General features: G+C 44.3%; 1 protein-coding gene and 1 pseudogene across 2 annotated transcripts in view; one reads left to right on the top strand and one right to left on the bottom strand.

The window, feature by feature from the left end:
* The window catches only part of LOC140704270 (G1/S-specific cyclin-D3-like), a 65,935-nt gene that overhangs the window by 18,570 nt on the left and 30,618 nt on the right, over positions 1-16,747 (top strand). The window lies entirely within an intron of this gene.
* LOC144587256 (uncharacterized) lies at positions 1,345-10,924 on the bottom strand (annotated as a pseudogene). Its single transcript, XR_013542426.1, has 3 exons — positions 10,617-10,924; positions 6,704-6,876; positions 1,345-3,013 (listed from the first exon to the last, which is right to left on the bottom strand). The product of XR_013542426.1 is annotated as an uncharacterized LOC144587256 (transcript).

Raw genomic sequence — 16,747 nt, 5'->3', positions numbered from 1 at the left:
TCCCTTTTAGGGCAAGAGGCATTGGACCCTTTTCCTCTCTCCCCCACCCCCTATGGACTGATGCTCTGCAGGGGTCCTTCTCATCAACTTCACCCTTCCTCCTCTGATTTCTTTGGGATCCTCCCAGTCATTGGGGTTTCATCTGCTCCTCACAGCCCCTCCTCTGCTGGGGATTAGGGAGAGGGGCCCTTAATAGGCCTCTAGATGGAGCTAAAAAAGACAATCAGGCCTTCCTTAAAGAAATTATAGTGGAGGAAAGGTCCATAGCATAAATTAGACATCAGGAATGGCAACAGACAGAAACCCGTTTCACATCGTATTAATTTACCACGACATTTACCAGGCTAAATGGGACAAACTGGTTCCTGCTCATCTCTAACCATTTGTTCTGTGTCACCTTAATGGCTATAGGAAAGGTTTTACCACCAGAGGTCCTTAGTTTCAGCTATGGCAATTCTGAGGTGGGTTAAAGGTCTGAATCTGTTGCAGGAAAACCACAAAGGTGTGGGTCCCAGGAAGCATCTCTAGCCATGGAGGGGCCTTTGTTTATCTTTCTAACCCTCACATTTGTGCTTTTTTTTTTTAAAAAAAAACTGATCATGGCCTTTGCTGGGCAGGCCCAGGAAATGAGGAGTTCTCTCTGCTGTCAGGGAGAGTAAAGAAGCAACAGAATTTTGGTTTAAAGAAGGGCAGCCGTGTGTTTGCTGCTCCTGTATCCTTGTGGCCAGAAAGCCATAGAATTGGCAGGGAGATTGTTTGCCTCATGTGACAAAGGAAGGTGGAGGCACAGAGGATTAGGACTGGAAGGGACCATGGGGGTCACTGAGTCCACATGTCTTCTCCAAGGAAGAAATCATCACCCACAAGCATATCTGGCAGGAGGCCATCCCATCACTACCTTTCTAGGTTGTTTAAAAGCGTGCTGCTTTTAAACAACACGCTTTGCTTTGTTGTTCAGTTGTTAAGTTGTGACCCCGACTCTTTGTGACCCAGTGGACCACAGCACACTAGGCCCTCCTGTCTTCCACTGCCTCCCAGAGTTTGGTTAAATTTATGTTGGTAGTTTTGATGACACTGTCCAACCATCTCGTCCTCTGTCGTCCTCTACTCCTCCCCTCCCCTCCTAACTTTCTAGATTGTCGTCGTTTAGTTGTGTCCGACTCTTCGTGACCCCATGGACCAGAGCACGCCAGGCCCTCCTATCTTCCACTGCCTCCTGTAGTTGTGTCAGCTTTCTAGGTAGCCCACTGGAAAATTGTCAAACACTGTCTCTGTTAGGAAGTTTTTTCTGAATCATAGACTGGGGCTGTCACTGCGGGAATCCCCACCACAAGCAACTCTGGCTAGAGGTCAACCAACCTTTGTTTATTTAAAAAAAACACTTAAGCACATGATCAGAAAGGTTGTCCCTTCATCTGAATATATTTCTACAAAGCACTGATATGGTTTCTCTCCAGTGTGGGGTTGTTTGTTTTCACATTTAGCAAGGGTACAGCCCTGTGCCAAGCTTTCTCCACCCTCTCAGCCTTTGTATGGTTCTTCTCCCTGGTGGTTTTTTTGATGATCAGCCAGGTTGTCACTGCGTCTAAATCTCTTCCCACATTCTGAGCACTGATACGGTTTCTCTCCTGTGTGGGTTCTTTGATGGACAGAGAGGCTTCCGCTGTGTACAAAGGCCCTTCCGCACTCTGAGCATTTATATGTTTTTTCACCTGTATGCGTTCTTTCGTGAATAGCAAGATTCCCGCTCTGCACGAAGCTCTTCACACATTCTGCACATTTGTATGGTTTTTCTCTTGTGTGGGTTCTCTGATGATCAACAAGGCTACCGCTCTGTACAAAGCTCTTCCCACATTCTGAGCATTTATACATTTTTTCTCCTGTATGAGTTCTTTGATGAATAACAAGGTTATCACTGCGTACAAATTTCTTACCACACTGTGTATGGTTTCTCTCCCGTGTGGGTCCTTTGGTGGACAGCAAGACTACTACTCTGTGTGAAACTCTTTCCACACTCTGAGCATGTATATGGTTTCTCTCCTGTGTGGGTCCATTGATGGCCTGCAAAATTATCCCTTGATCTGAAACTCTTTCCACACTCTTAACATGTGTATGGTTTCTCTCCTGTATGCGTTCTTTGATGAATACCAAGACTACCACTTTGTGTGAAGCCTTTTCCACATTCCATGCATCTGTAGGGTTTCTCCCCAGTGTGGATCCGCTGATGGTTTACAAGGCTACCGCTGTGTATGAAGCTTTTTCCACACTCTTGGCATTTGTACGGTTTCTCTCCTGTATGAGTTCTTTGATGGACAGCAAGGTTGCCACTCTGTGTGAAACTCTGTCCACACTCCGTGCATTGGTATAGTCTCTCCCCTGTGTGGGTTCGTTGATGATCCACCAGGCTAGTGTGATGTTTGAAACTCTTTCCGCACTCTGAACATTTATATGGTTTCTCTTTTGGGAGAGTTGTTTCATGACTAAAAAAATGTTTTCCGTTTTTTGAGCACTCACATGATTTATCTCCTGCAGGGGCTCCCTGATGTGCACCAGAGCGACCGATTTTTCTAAAGTTCTTTCCACGTTTACGTGGTTCTTCTAAAGCACTGGTTCTTAACCTTGGGTTACTCAGGAGTTTTGGACTGCAACTCCCAGAAGCCTTCACCACCAACTGTGCTGGCTGGGGTTTCTGGGAGTTGCAGTTCAAAAACATCCAAGTAACAAAGGTTAAGAACCACTGTTCTAAAGCATGAGTTCTTTGATGTGAAAAAAAATGTTTTATTTGACTTGAAATTCTTGCCACATTGTGAACACTGAATATTTTTTCTCAGTTCAGACATTCTTATTCCAGTTCTTTTTTCCATGGCATCTTTTCTGGTGCAGGATTCTTCCCTCAGAGGGATTCCTCGGGAGCCTTCACCTTGAGGAAAAAGACATTTCTTTCTCTCCGTTTGATTGGCTTTGCTTTTTATCTGAGGCTGTTGGTGCTTTGTAGCACATTTTCTCCTGTCACCTGCAAGGAAAAAAAGATCTTCAGGAGGGGTCATCCCATCAGAGAGAAAAAAAGACTACGACTCCTAGAGCTCTCCCAGGTGAACATGAATACTAGGGCCACTGTTCCAGACTCTGATGCTGACAAACTATTTTAACATTTCCTGTTTCTGGGATTGTTACCCAAGACACAGGAAATAGAGGCCAGATGTCGACTGATCTCTTCCATGACTTCCCTATAGAGACTCTTCTGGCCTGGATCCAGTAGAGCCCACTCCTCTGGTGTGAAGGAAACAGCCACCTCGTCCAAGGTCATCAGATCCTGAAACAAGAACTGGATTTTAAAAATATAGGCATTAGCGATGAGCATGAAGTACTTCATGCTGTGTCATCTTAATTCATCAGCATGGCAACGCAGGTGCTGTGTCTTCCCTTCCTCATCCCCCCCTTCCAGCTCCTACACTTACCAGTCAGGACACACTGATCATTTCCTTCCCTGTTGCATGATCTTCCAGTCCCGGTAGGAGCCCGGACATCCCTTCTCCACCTCCTCCCTCACTTGCCCACTCACAGACAGCACTGCAGGAATCTCTGCCCTGTCTCCTTTTCTGACTGGGCAGCTGCTGGAGAAGGCAGAGAAGGGATGTCTGTGTTCCTGCCAGGAAGATCATGCAACAGGAAAAGATTGATTAGTACACCCCAGCTGGTGAGTGTAGGAGCTGGAAGGAGGGGGGTGAGGAAGGGAACACGGCATTTGTGGTGCCCTGACAAAGAATCAAGATGACCTGGCATGAGCTTTGTGCCCATTTCTAATAGGAATCCAAAACAGGCTGCCGAAGGCTTTGGCCCGTCAGACTATCCCTCCTCTCCGGGTTCTCCCGCATCGTCGGAGGCGCAGCACTCACAATCCTCTCACAGCCCCGAGCCTCCTCCTATCCCAGATATGAGAGGCAGCCACGCTTCGTCATCCTCGGACGATTTCTCCTCCTTTTCGACCCTCATGCTGCAAATGGCTCAAGCACTCAATCTTGACATTGAACGTCCTCCCTCCACTGATGCTGACCCGGTATTCGATGACATCGATCAGGAACGCCCGGTTCCTTTAAGCCTTCCCTTTAATAAATCCATTCTTCATCTTGTTAAAGACACTTGGGGAAAACCACCTTCCATCATGCAAATTTCTCGCCGCACCAACGGCCTCTATAAAACACACGGCACTGATGCCAATTTTCTCAATAACCACCCAGTACCCAACTCTATCATTGTTGAGTCAAGTCAGACACGGACACAGACAAAGTCCAAGCCTACCCTTGCCAACAAAGACGGCAGAAAAGTCGATACCATGTCCAAGAGGATTTATTCTCTACAGGCATTTTTGCTTAAAACGGTCAGCTATCAAGCAACCATGGGTGCCTTCCAGCGTTATCTATGGAACCAGATGCTTCCATTCATTGAAGCTGCTCCTAAACCTATGAGATCCGATCTCATCAACATACATTCACAAGCGATCTCCCTCGCCAAATACCAAAGAATTACAGCGCGCCATTCCGCAGAGGCTGCCGCTAAAACTTTGGTCACCGCCATTTCCATTCGACGCCATGCCTGGCTTAAATCATCTACAATCTCCAATGACACCAAGTCTCGGATCGAGGACTTACCTTTTGACGGTGCCGGCCTTTTCAACTCCACTACGGATGACACCATGGAAAATTTCCATAAGAAACGCAAGACTGCGCGTTCCTACTCGGTCCAACCGTCCTCTTATCAACGGTCCTTCTACCGTCCGACCCAGTTTCAATACAAGCAATATCAAGCCCAAAGGTTGATATCGTCCTCAACAACCCGACAGGTCATTACCTGCTCCTCAACCTCTCATGGCACCATACAGACCTCAAGCCCTGCCTCGCCAGCGTCAGCCCTTCCGCAAAACCCAGAGGAAGGGTAAGCAATACTAACTATTATCTTTACCTCCTCTCTCTCATGTCCCGCTCTGTTCAGCGAACTCTACCAGATTAGCGCCATTCTTCCATCCTTGGCGGTCTATTACTACCGACTCCTGGATGTTGTCCATCATATCTTCGGGATACCTCATAGAGTTCTCCGAACTCCCCCCTTTGGGACTTATAAGATTCACCCTCTATTCTTCTGCGCTACAGAGTGAAGTTGCTAAACTTCACAAACATGCCATTGTCCCTGTCCCTGTATCGGACCTCCCTAATGGCTTCTATTCCAAATACTTCACCGTCCCTAAAAAAGATGGAGGCCTCCACCCCATCCTTGACCTCACTCATCTCAACCGCTTCATATCCCCTCGCAAGTTTCGTATGCTTACGCTGGACTCTATTATCCCTTTGCTTTCTCAGGGGGACTGGTTCATAATTATCGACTTCAAGGATGCATATTTTCATATATCTATCCATCCGGATCACCACAAATTCCTTCAGTTCCACTTCAACAGCACCGCCTTCCAGTTCCGTGCCCTCCCGTTCGGCCTCTCCACGGCCCCAAGAACCTTCACCAAGTGCATGGCGCCAGTAGCTGCCTTCCTCCGACTTCAAGGAGTAAACATCTACCCTTACATCGACGACTGGTTGATAGTGGCGGCATCGTACCACAATGCCATAACCACTCGGGACACAACCCTTTCCGTGCTCGACAGCCTCGGCCTCAAAGTCAATTATGAGAAGTCGCACTTCACCCCACGACAGACAGCAAAATTCATAGGCATGGAAGTGGACTCCCTCCGAGCGAGATCCTTTCTACCCCGGGACAGAATCACAAAAATCCAAAGGGCCATACGCCCTTTTCAAACGGGCCACTTCGTTTCAGCGCATCACGCCCAGCACCTTCTAGGGCTTATGGCATCGACGACAGCCATCGTGCAACATGCCAGACTCAAAATGAGACCACTACAGGCGTGGTTCCTCTCCCTTTTCAGCCCATCTACAGACCCCCCATCGTCTCTGTTACCAGTCGCACCGGCACTAGCCGCGCATCTACAATTGTGGACTCATCACCCTTTTTGCCTTTAAGACCGTCCGTCCAAGTCACCACCGACGCCAGCCCCACGGGGTGGGGCGCGCACTGCCTACATCACATGGTGCACAGACTTTGGTCCAACTACGAGCAGTCTCTACACATAAACCACCTGGAACTGTTAGCAATCATCAAAGCTTTCCACGCCTTTCTTCCCCTGATCCGGCATCAAGTAGTGCAGCTGGCGACGGACAACACCACCGCACTCTTTTACGTCAACAAACAAGGGGGCACCCACTCCCCTTCTTTGCTCCACCTAGCTATCACCCTCTGGGAATGGTGCTTCTCTCACCATATTTTCCGCATTGCCATCCACATCTCCACAGATGACAATACCTTGGCAGACCACCTAAGTCGCCTACCCGCAAGAACCCACGAATGGGCTCTCAATGACGTCGTCTTCCTCCAGCTGTGCCACCGTTGGGGCATGCCTTCAATAGATCTCTTTGCCACCGATGCCAACAGGAAATGTCCCCTGTTCTGCTCAAGAGCGGGACGGGACAGCAACTCCCTGGGAGATGCGTTTCAAGTGAACTGGTCCAACAGTCTTCTCTACCTGTTCCCCCCTCTACCTCCTCTACCTCTTATCCAGAAGGTGATCATCCGCGTCCGTCAGGACAGGACCAACACGATCATCATAGCCCCGTATTGGCCCCACCAAACATGGGTTACCCACCTGGTCTCGATGTCATCCGACATGATCCGCCTTCCTCACCACCCGGATCTCCTCTCTCTCGACCACGGCGCTGTTCTCCACCCCGACGTCGCCTCTCTTCACCTTGCGGCATGGAGGATATTCCCGATGTCATGCACGTCCTCCTCCAAGCCCGAAAGCATTCCACAACTCTCCTGTATGAAAATAAATGGAAATCCTTCCTGAAATACACCCAGGACAATAACTTACCTGCTATGCCTGTCTCTCTAGACACGCTCCTCCAATATCCTTCATCTCTTTGGCTTTTGCCTCTCTCGTGTGTGTGTTTAGTCGTTTAGTCGTGTCCGACTCTTCGTGACCCCATGGACCAGAGCACGCCAGGCCCTCCTGTCTTCTACCGCCTCCCGGAGTTGTGTCAGGTTCATGTTGGTTGCTTCGCAGACACTGCCCAGCCATCTCATCCTTGGTCGTCCCCTTCTCCTCTTGCCGTCACACCTTCCTAACATCAAGGTTTTTTCCAAGGACTCTTTTCTTCTCATGAGATGGCCAAAGTACTGGAGCCTCAGCTTCAGGATCTGTCCTTCAAGTGAGCATTCAGGGTTGATTTCCTTTAGAACTGATAGGTTTGTTCTCCTTGCAGTCCAGGGGATTCTCAAGAGCCTCCTCCAGCACCACAATTCAAAGGCATCAATTCTTCGGCGGTCTGCTTTCTTTATGGTCCAGCTCTCACTTCCATACATCACGACAGGAAAAACCATAGCTTTGACTATTCGGACTTTTGTTGGCAAGGTGATGTCTCTGCTTTTCAAGATGCTGTCAAGATTTGTCAGCGCCTTTTAATTTCAGGGCTGCTGTCTCCATCTGAAGTAATCATGGAGCCCAGGAAGATAAAATTTGACACTGCCTCCATATCTTCCCCTTCTATTTCCCAGGAGGTGATGGGACCAGTGGCCATGATCTTAGTTTTTTTGATGTTGAGTTTCAGACCGTTTTTTGCACTCTCCTCTTTCACTCTCATTACAAGGTTCTTTAATTCCTCCTCACTTTCTGCCATCAGAGTGGTATCATCTGCATATCGGAGGTTGTTGATATTTCTTCCGGCAATCTTAATTCCGGCTTGGGTTTCTTCCAATCCAGCCTTCCGCATGATGTATTCTGCATATAAGTTAAATAAACTGGGGGACAATATACAGCCTTGCCGTACTCCTTTCCCAATTTTGAACCACTCAGTTGTTCCATGACCAGTTCTAACTGTTGCTTCCTGTCCCACATATAGGTTTCTCAGGAGACAGATAAAGTGGTCAGGCACTCCCATTTCTTTAAGAACTTGCCATAGTTTGCTGTGGTCCACACAGTCAAAGGCTTTCGCATAGTCAATAAAGCAGAAGTAGATATTTTTCTGGAACTCTCTGGCTTTCTCCATAATCCAGTGCAAGTTAGCAATTTGGTCTCGAGTTCCTCTGCCTCTTCAGAATCCAGCTTGTACTTCTGGGAGTTCTCGGTCCACATACTGCTGAAGCCTACCTTGGAGGATTTTGAGCATAACCTTGCTAGCGTGCGAAATGAGTGCAATTGTACGGTAGTTGGAGCATTCTTTGGCACTGCCTTTCTTTGGGATTGGGATGTAGACTGATCTTTTCCAATCCTCTGGCCACTGTTGAGTTTTCCAAACTTGCTGGCATATTGAATGTAGCACCTTAACAGCATCATCTTTCAAGATTTTAAATAGTTCAACTGGAATGCCATCACCTCCACTGGCCTTGTTGTTAGCCAGGCTTTCTAAGGCCCACTTGACTTCGCTCTCCAGGATGTCTGGCTCAAGGTCAGCAACTACATTGTCTGGGTTGTCCGGGATATCCAAATCTTTCTGATATAATTCCTCTGTGTATTCTTGCCACCTCTTCTTGACGTCTTCTGCTTCTGTTAGGTCCCTCCCATTTTTGTCTTTTATCATGTTCATCTTTGCGCAAAATGTTCCTCTAATATGTCCAATTTTCCTGAACAGATCTCTGGTCTTTCCTTTTCTGTTATCTTCCTCTATTTCTTTGCATTGTTCATTTAAGAAGGCCCTCTTGTCTCTCCTTGCTATTCTTTGGAAGTCTGCATTCAAGTTTCTGTAACTTTCCCTATCTCCCTTGCATTTTGCTTCCCTTCTCCTCTCTGCTATTTCTAAGGCCTCATTGGACAGCCACTTTGCTTTCTTGCATTTCCTTTTCTTTGGGATGGTTTTCGTTGCTGCCTCCTGGACAATGTTACAAGCCTCTATCCAAAGTTCTTCAGGCACTCTGTCCACCAAATCTAGTTCCTTAAATCTGTTCTTTACTTCCACTGTGTATTCATAAGGGATTTGGTTTAGATTATACCTGAGTGGCCCAGTGGTTTTTCCTAATCTCTTCAGTCTAAGCTTGAATTTTCCTATGAGAAGCTGATGATCAGAACCGCAGTCAGCTCCAGGTCTTGTTTTTGCTGACTGTATAGAGCTTCTCCATCTTTGGCTGCAGAGAATATAATCAATCTGATTTCGATATTGCCCATCTGGTGATTTCCATGTATAGAGTCGCCTCTTGTGTTGTTGGAAAAGAGTGTTTGTGATGACCAGCTTATTCTCTTGACAAAACACTATTAGCCTTTGTCCTGCTTCGTTCTGAACTCCAAGGCCAAACTTCCCTGTTGTTCCTTTTATCTCTTGGCTCCCTACTTTAGCATTCCAGTCCCCTAGAATGAGAAGAACATCTTTCTTTGGTGTCAGTTCTAGAAGGTGTTGTAAATCTTCATAGAATTGTTCAATTTCAGTCTCCTCAGCAATGCTGGTTGGTGCATAAACCTGGATTATTGTGATGTTGAAAGGTCTGCCTTGGATTCGTATTGACATCATTCTATCATTTTTGAGATTGTATCCCATTACAGCTTTTCCCACTCTTTTGTTGACTATGAGGGCTACTCCATTCCTTCTACGGGATTCTTGTCCACAATAGTAGATATGATAATCATCTGAGCTGAATTCGCCCATTCCTGTCCATTTTAGTTCACTGATGCCCAGGATGTCGATGTTTATTCTTGCCATCTCCTGTTTGACCACCTCCAGCTTCCCAAGGTTCATAGATCTTACATTCCAGGTTCCTAAGCAGTATTTTTCTTTGCAGCATTGGATTTTCCTTTCACTTCCAGGCACGTCCACAGCTGAGCGTCCTTTTGGCTTTGGCCCAACCACTTCATTAGCTCTGGAGCTACTTGTACTTGTCCTCCACTCTTCCTCAGTAGCATGTTGGACGCCTTCCGACCTGAGGGGCCCATCTTCCAGCGTCATATCTTTTAGCCTTTTGTTTCTGATCATGGGGCGTTCTTGGCAAAGATACTGGAATGGCTTGCCATTTCCTACTCCAGGTGGATTGCGTTTAGTCGGAACTCTCCACTATGTCCTGTCCGTCTTGGGTGTCCCTGCACGGCATAGCCCATAGTTTCTCTGAGTTACTCAAGCCCCCTCGCCACGACAAGGCAGCAATCCATGAAGGAGTCTGCCTCTCTCACTCTACATTAAAAGTTTATCTTTCAGCAATCATGGCACATCAACCTGATGACTCCCCTTCCTCCAAGTTGTTTTCTCACCCAACTTTTAAAAAGTTCCTTAAAGGGCTCAACAACATTCGCCCTCCTCAACAACGCATCACTCCCCAGTGGTCATTGCAGCTGGTCCTTAACACACTGATGCGGCCTCCCTTCGAGCCCATGGTGACCATTGACCTCAAATTCCTAACCCTTAAATCGGCCTTCCTCGTTGCAATTACCTCGGCCAAACGGGCCAGCGAACTTGCTGCCCTCCGGGCCGACCCTCCCTTTATCCGGTTTCACCCTGATAAAGTAACTCTTTACTTCGACTTTTCGTTCCTGCCTAAGGTGGCCTCTGACTTCCACCTCAACCAGCCAATTATATTACCTTGCTTCTTCAGGTCTCCCTCGTCGCCACTCGAACATATGCTCCATAATCTCGATGTCAGACGTGCCCTCGCCTTTTATGTTGAAAGAACAAAAGCCTTCAGAAAGTCCAATAAACTCTTTCTTTGCTTTCATGGCCCCAATAAAGGGGCTCCAGCATCCTCTCAATCCATAGCTCGATGGATTGTTCAAACCATTTCCCTGGCTTACACCTTAGCGGGAAAACCTTCTCCAGAGCATTTGACAGCTCACTCCACCAGGGCACTGTCCACCTCTACTGCCTTCCAACGCGGCACCGAGGTCCCTGACATCTGTCGTGCCGCTACATGGTCCACACCGTCCACGTTTGTCAAGCACTACCGGCTGGACGTCAGAGCACGCCACGATGCTGCATTCGGCAGAGCTGTCCTGTCATCCTTCTTACCCTGACGACCCACTAACCAGTAAGTGCAGCTTGCTAATCACCCATATGTGTGCATTCACAGAGACCACGAAGAAGAAAAAGAGGTTACTTACCTGTAACCATAGTTCTTTGAGAGGTTCTATGTGAATTCACACAACCCACCCATCCTTCCCCACTATCCATCATGGGTTAATTGGCCACTTACCTAATTGTTTCCTTCGCACCCGGCGGATAAGTTTGGAACTGAGGAAGATGGTGGGTGGGAGGAGCATATACCTCATGGAGGATCACACCATAAAATTGTTACTTTTAGCTCTAGAATCTTCCGGCGCAGACAATACCCATATGTGTGAATTCACAGAGAACCACTCAAAGAACTATGGTTACAGGCAAGTAACCTCTTTTTTTGTTATAATCTTATAAACAGCTATTAAAATTGCAGGAGCCCTCTCATATTTTTTTCACTTAGTTATCCTAACTTTTGCTAGACCATACAACGTACTTCAGAGTGTAGGTGGGAGACTGTATGTTTAAATAAATAAGTAAATTCCCTTCACACAGAAACCTGAAATGTTAGGAAAATATTAGCTCCTTCATTATATACGTTGTCTGCAGTTCTGGCTGTTACTTAAGAAAAGCTCTACATATGTTCCACTTTGCTGGACAGCCCAACTTCCAGGCAGTAAATGTTTCTTAATTAATTTAAACTAACTTTTAAAAACTGGAGAATCCCGCACTCTGCAGTGGCTGTAACACAAGAGCAAGATCATATTGTAGCATTATTGTCTTGCCCATCAAAATATTTACTGAAAAGGGACTGTAGGTCTCTGTAGATGGTTTGTAATCCAACATGGCAAATTTTTAAAGCGCCTTATGACATTACCTATCTCTGAAACAGTCATACATCCTATTCAAGACTTCACAGTTATGATTTGTGTGGTTTAGGGTTTCATGTCCCTTCAATATAAGATGAAGTTTCATTAAGATATGGCTCACAATGTTTTTGTCATGTTATGAAGGACATACTGCAGATCTTGAAAATTTTACAGACCGCCATAAGGGAGTAGGTTTTGAAGAAACACACATACCCATTTAGATTTTGAGATATCTGATTCATCATTCTACTATAGTTTAGAATATTTCATTCATTCTTCCTCTTGTTATAAATGGACTTCTCTTGCTTTATTCTACAGTGAAATGCCCTTCAAGTATTTTTTTACCGAGAGAAATGCTCAAGCTACCTCTTTTGGGAGACATCAACTTCCCACCCTCGTCCAGTTGGAAACAAAATTTCACCTCCTCCCAGAAAATGAGATTTCAGGCTGCACTCTTCAGTACAGAGTGGGTTTCTTCACTTAAAGGAAACTGTAGTCAATAAAGTTCTTGAAAGGCCCATCTGATCCGCACATTCCCTGCCACATCAGTTAACAAGGCTTCCTTGACCTGGCACACTCCATATACATGTTGAACTGGAGCTTCTTTTACCTCTGGCCAAAACAGTTCAGCACATAATGAGGACAATAAAGGTTGGGAAAAGCTGGACTTCACATATGCACGTCCACAACGGGATTTATCCCTGTGCATCAGGATGGGGAAATTCAGGCTTTGGAATTGAATGTTACCCTCCTGGGATCCTGATCCTGTCCCCTGGGCTTTCCCAAAAAGTTGCCATTATAAAAGGTTGAAAGGCTTCCTCTGTGTAAGTTTACTGTGTCTTAAGATGTCTTAGCTAGAACATTCTGAAGTTTTCTGTCCTATCTTTTTGCCTTCGGCCCTTGGGTACACCACTGGAACATCGCCCCCACGAATGTCTGTGCAATTTTAATTTAAGGGTAAATGTTGTCTTTTGCTTTACTGCCTGTATTTGTCCAGACTGTCTTGAAGAAGTGTCCTGATTCACTTCCTCTGCAAAGTGGGATTTCACTAGACGTGGTCTTGTTGCATAGTTGTTTGCAAGCACAGAGACCTCTGACAATGAGGCAAAAGAGATCTTCCTGCTCTCTTCTTGCAGTACATCCTGGTTTGGTTTTATTGCAAAGTACATTACCCTTTTCTCTTTGAGGTAACATTTGTGAATTAACTGTAAGCACATAACTGCATGCCTTACATCTAGATTCTGTGCAGTCAGTCAGTCAGTCCTGTTGAAGATCCTTCTAACTATGTAATGCTATACAGACACACATCATCTTTTCAGAGCTCAGTTCTGCAATATTTAGAGTCTAAATGCTAGCCTGTGGCAGGTCACAGAATGCATGAACAAGTTTATTTTGGAAACTCTGTCCCATTCTGTCAGGTCCCCCGTTATTAGAAATCATTGTAACTCTGCATACAAAAGCATTATACATTAACGAGACTAGACTAGAGCATTATTTTTGTTCCTTCCTCTTACAGCATACAGTGGAACCTCTACTTAAGAACTTAATCCGTTTTGGAATGGTGTTCTTAAGTTGAAACGTTCTTAAGTTGAAGCAAAATTTCCCATAGGAATGGACTGAAAACCAATTAATCCGTTCTGGCTGTTTTTTTGTTATGTAGAGGTGCATTCGTACATTGAAGCATTAGTTCCCATAGGAACTAATGCAAAGCTGGTTAACACGTACTCTACCACTAGGGAGAGAATTTTTTTTGACCTAACATGACCTAAGGTTAAAAAAAGAGCAGGAAAGGGTTTTTTTCCTGTTCTTATCTTGGATTTCTGTTCTCAAGTAGAAGCAAAATTTAGCAAATGGAGCTGTTCTTAAGTTGGATTGTTCTTAAGTAGGGACGTTCTTAAGTAGAGACCCCACTGTACTGGCTGTATACTAAGATCTTGAGATGAGGGTCATCTCAATGCCATCATTTAGTAAAATACACTATGCTTTTGCAGAAGACAAGGCCTTTTTAGTGCTAGCACTCTGAAATTTCGAACCACCCTCCCTTATGGAGGTTTGGATGGCACCAATTTTACAAGACTTCTGTATCAGTTCAAAGTATTTTGATTTGCCCAAGTACATTAAACTGGTTTTACTGCCTTGCTCTGCATTATTGTTTTATAGTTTTGTTGGCATAGTATTATTGTTATACAAAGAATGAAAATATATCATGCTGTTTTTCTCTCTCTGCCCGTCTGTGTGTGTGCATGCATGCAGGCGTGTGCATGCATGTTTGTAATTTATTCCTGTACACTACTCTGGAATCTGTTAAGATGAAGGGCATTCTAAGAATCCTTCACTCCTCTTCACTTATTGTTTGATGCCAGCCCCTTTGCTTGGCTAAGATCTATTGCTTTTACTACTGCCATGCTTAAAAAGAGGGGGGGGGGGTGGAATAATTCTGTGACTCATCAAAGAAAAACATAGTTGGTATCTTGGATGCCTAGGAACCCTCAGTGCTAGATTTGTTTTTTGTTTTTTTAATTTTCTAAAAGAATTTCCTTTTCTAATTGCCAAGTTCTTTGCCAGGAAAGCCAGGAAGTTGTCCATCCCTAGTCAACAGTGAGCAAGCGCTTGTTTTCCTAACATCCTCTCCCTTCCTTTCAAAACGCCCTTCGGCGGGCTGCTCAGGGCTGCCGGAGCCTGTAACTTACCATTTTGACCTGATAGTGTTGTTTCGGATACCCTGGTTTTGCCAAGCCATCATCTGGGGGGGGAGGGGGGGAACAGTGTGCGTTTTGCAACCATTTTGTTTTTCCCCTCCTCCTTTCTCTTCCCCCTATGCATCACTAAATAAGTTTTGCTTCAGCATATTCCAAGCTGCAGTATCTTTAGTTTGAAAATGCTTGATGCAGAAAACCTGAAGGAATGGGAATTCAGCACTCTGGTTCCCCACGGTTTAGCTAAGAATACAGCCGCTGCCTCTTTTCACTGAAAATGCTGAACGAGATGCCTTTCTACAAACCAAATGACGTTTGCCACAACACACAGAATGGAACTCAACTGGAGTTTAAATTCATCTTACTGGCTTGCATTGGTAAACACAGATATTTTATTCATGGATTCTTCAAATATTTCATAGCCACAAAGATGGGAAGATGTGATGAAAGTTAAGTAAAATCAGTTTAAGAGGTACTTTAACAGGATGCCTATTTCAATTCTCACTTTTGGACACTGGATTCTCTTAACAGGAATGTGTGCGTGTGTTTTAAGTGCTGCTTGTATTACTTCACCTTTACGCGATTCTTCCATGCTCCATTTTTTTTCTAATATTATCTCTACATATACTTGTTTTTTCAGAAACATTATAATAATCAGTTTTGTCAGTAACATCTAGATGAGATGATCATCTATGAATCAGATATTTTAGCATTGCAATTGCTATTTAGAGCTGTAATCTGTTACTAAGGAATTCAGATTCTGATGTTTATTATTCGTATTCATATTCTTCTGATCTAGGCATGGAATACAGGTTACACAGGATTAGAATAAATTATGTTATTAAAAAGAAGCTCCATGTGTGTTGCTAAGCCACACGTATTACGTATATCCCCTCTCTCATATTAGGAATCTCTGTATTTCTCCCATCAGTAATTATGAACTTAGGGGAGTGAGGTATATACTGATAATGTGACTCATTTTTAAACATTTGACATTTATTCCTTTAAAAAATTAATAATATACTCACATGAAAATAAATTTATCTCTCTGCATCCCCCCCCCCTTTACCACGCGGCACACTAATAATATAACAACTAAAAATGGGATAGAACTGAATATTTGCTTAAAACCTCCTTCCCATCTTATTCATGGAGTCCAGAAAAAAAATCTCAAATATATGAATCTGTCTTTCTTTTTCCCATTAAACACAACTATCACTGTTCGATTCTATAGTTATCTGGAATCATAATACTGTACTTGCATTTTGTTATTTTTTCTTTGCTTTAAATAATTGTTTTAAATTGAAATTGTAATTGTAATTTTATGATTTTATATATTTTTATACTGTTCTGTTTTATTTTGTAAGCCGCCCCAAGCAGACGTGGTCTAGAGGGGCGGGGTAAAAATCATATAAATAAATAAAAAATTAACATTTTGAATAACAGAAACTGGCTTAAAAACACTGAGTATGACTTGACTTTTCCTTTGTCCGTTAAGATACTGCAGTACAAATTTTCCATAATGACTATAAACCAAGCCTTTGAATATCACCTAATGAACAATCATGGTCTTCTTTCAATCTACTAATAGAACAAGTCTAACTGCTACGATCCAGGACCCAACAAGGTCTTTGTATTAAAAGGAGTTATTACCCCATTCAAAGAGGCATAATAAACGTGGTTTCTTATTACTAGCATTTTCAAAATAGTAGAAAGCATGTGAATTGCCAAGTTGCCAAAGGAACTGATAGTTGAGCAACCACACTACACATTCCAGTGGCTACCCCTAAATCTGCAATCCTTATTCTGAGCTCTTAATTCTAGAAATTTGAAGTTATGTTCTTAACCATTTATCAAGTACTTTTCATGAACTTTCCTGAATCTGAAGCAGACTAAATATTTTTAGAGATCTGATTTCAGCCTAAGTGTCATCAGATCATGTGATTCAGAATGGTAAAAGTTTCAGATTGTTCTACAGGAGATATACTTTTTTTTCCCCGAAGGAGGCTATTTTGGAAGTTATCTCTGTAGTGATTCTGGTGTATTCTTCAGTCTTCTGTATCTCCCTAAGGCAAAGATAAAGAAGTCAGAACAATTATTGTTATTCTTACGCACCATCAAGCTGTCTCCAACTTATAGTGGCCCTAATAATGTTTTT

Source organism: Pogona vitticeps, chromosome 2, assembly GCF_051106095.1.
Source record: "Pogona vitticeps strain Pit_001003342236 chromosome 2, PviZW2.1, whole genome shotgun sequence".
Classification (NCBI taxonomy): domain Eukaryota; kingdom Metazoa; phylum Chordata; class Lepidosauria; order Squamata; family Agamidae; genus Pogona; species Pogona vitticeps.
Note: the sequence above shows the minus strand (reverse complement) of the source record. Positions and strands in the feature narration are given on the sequence as shown.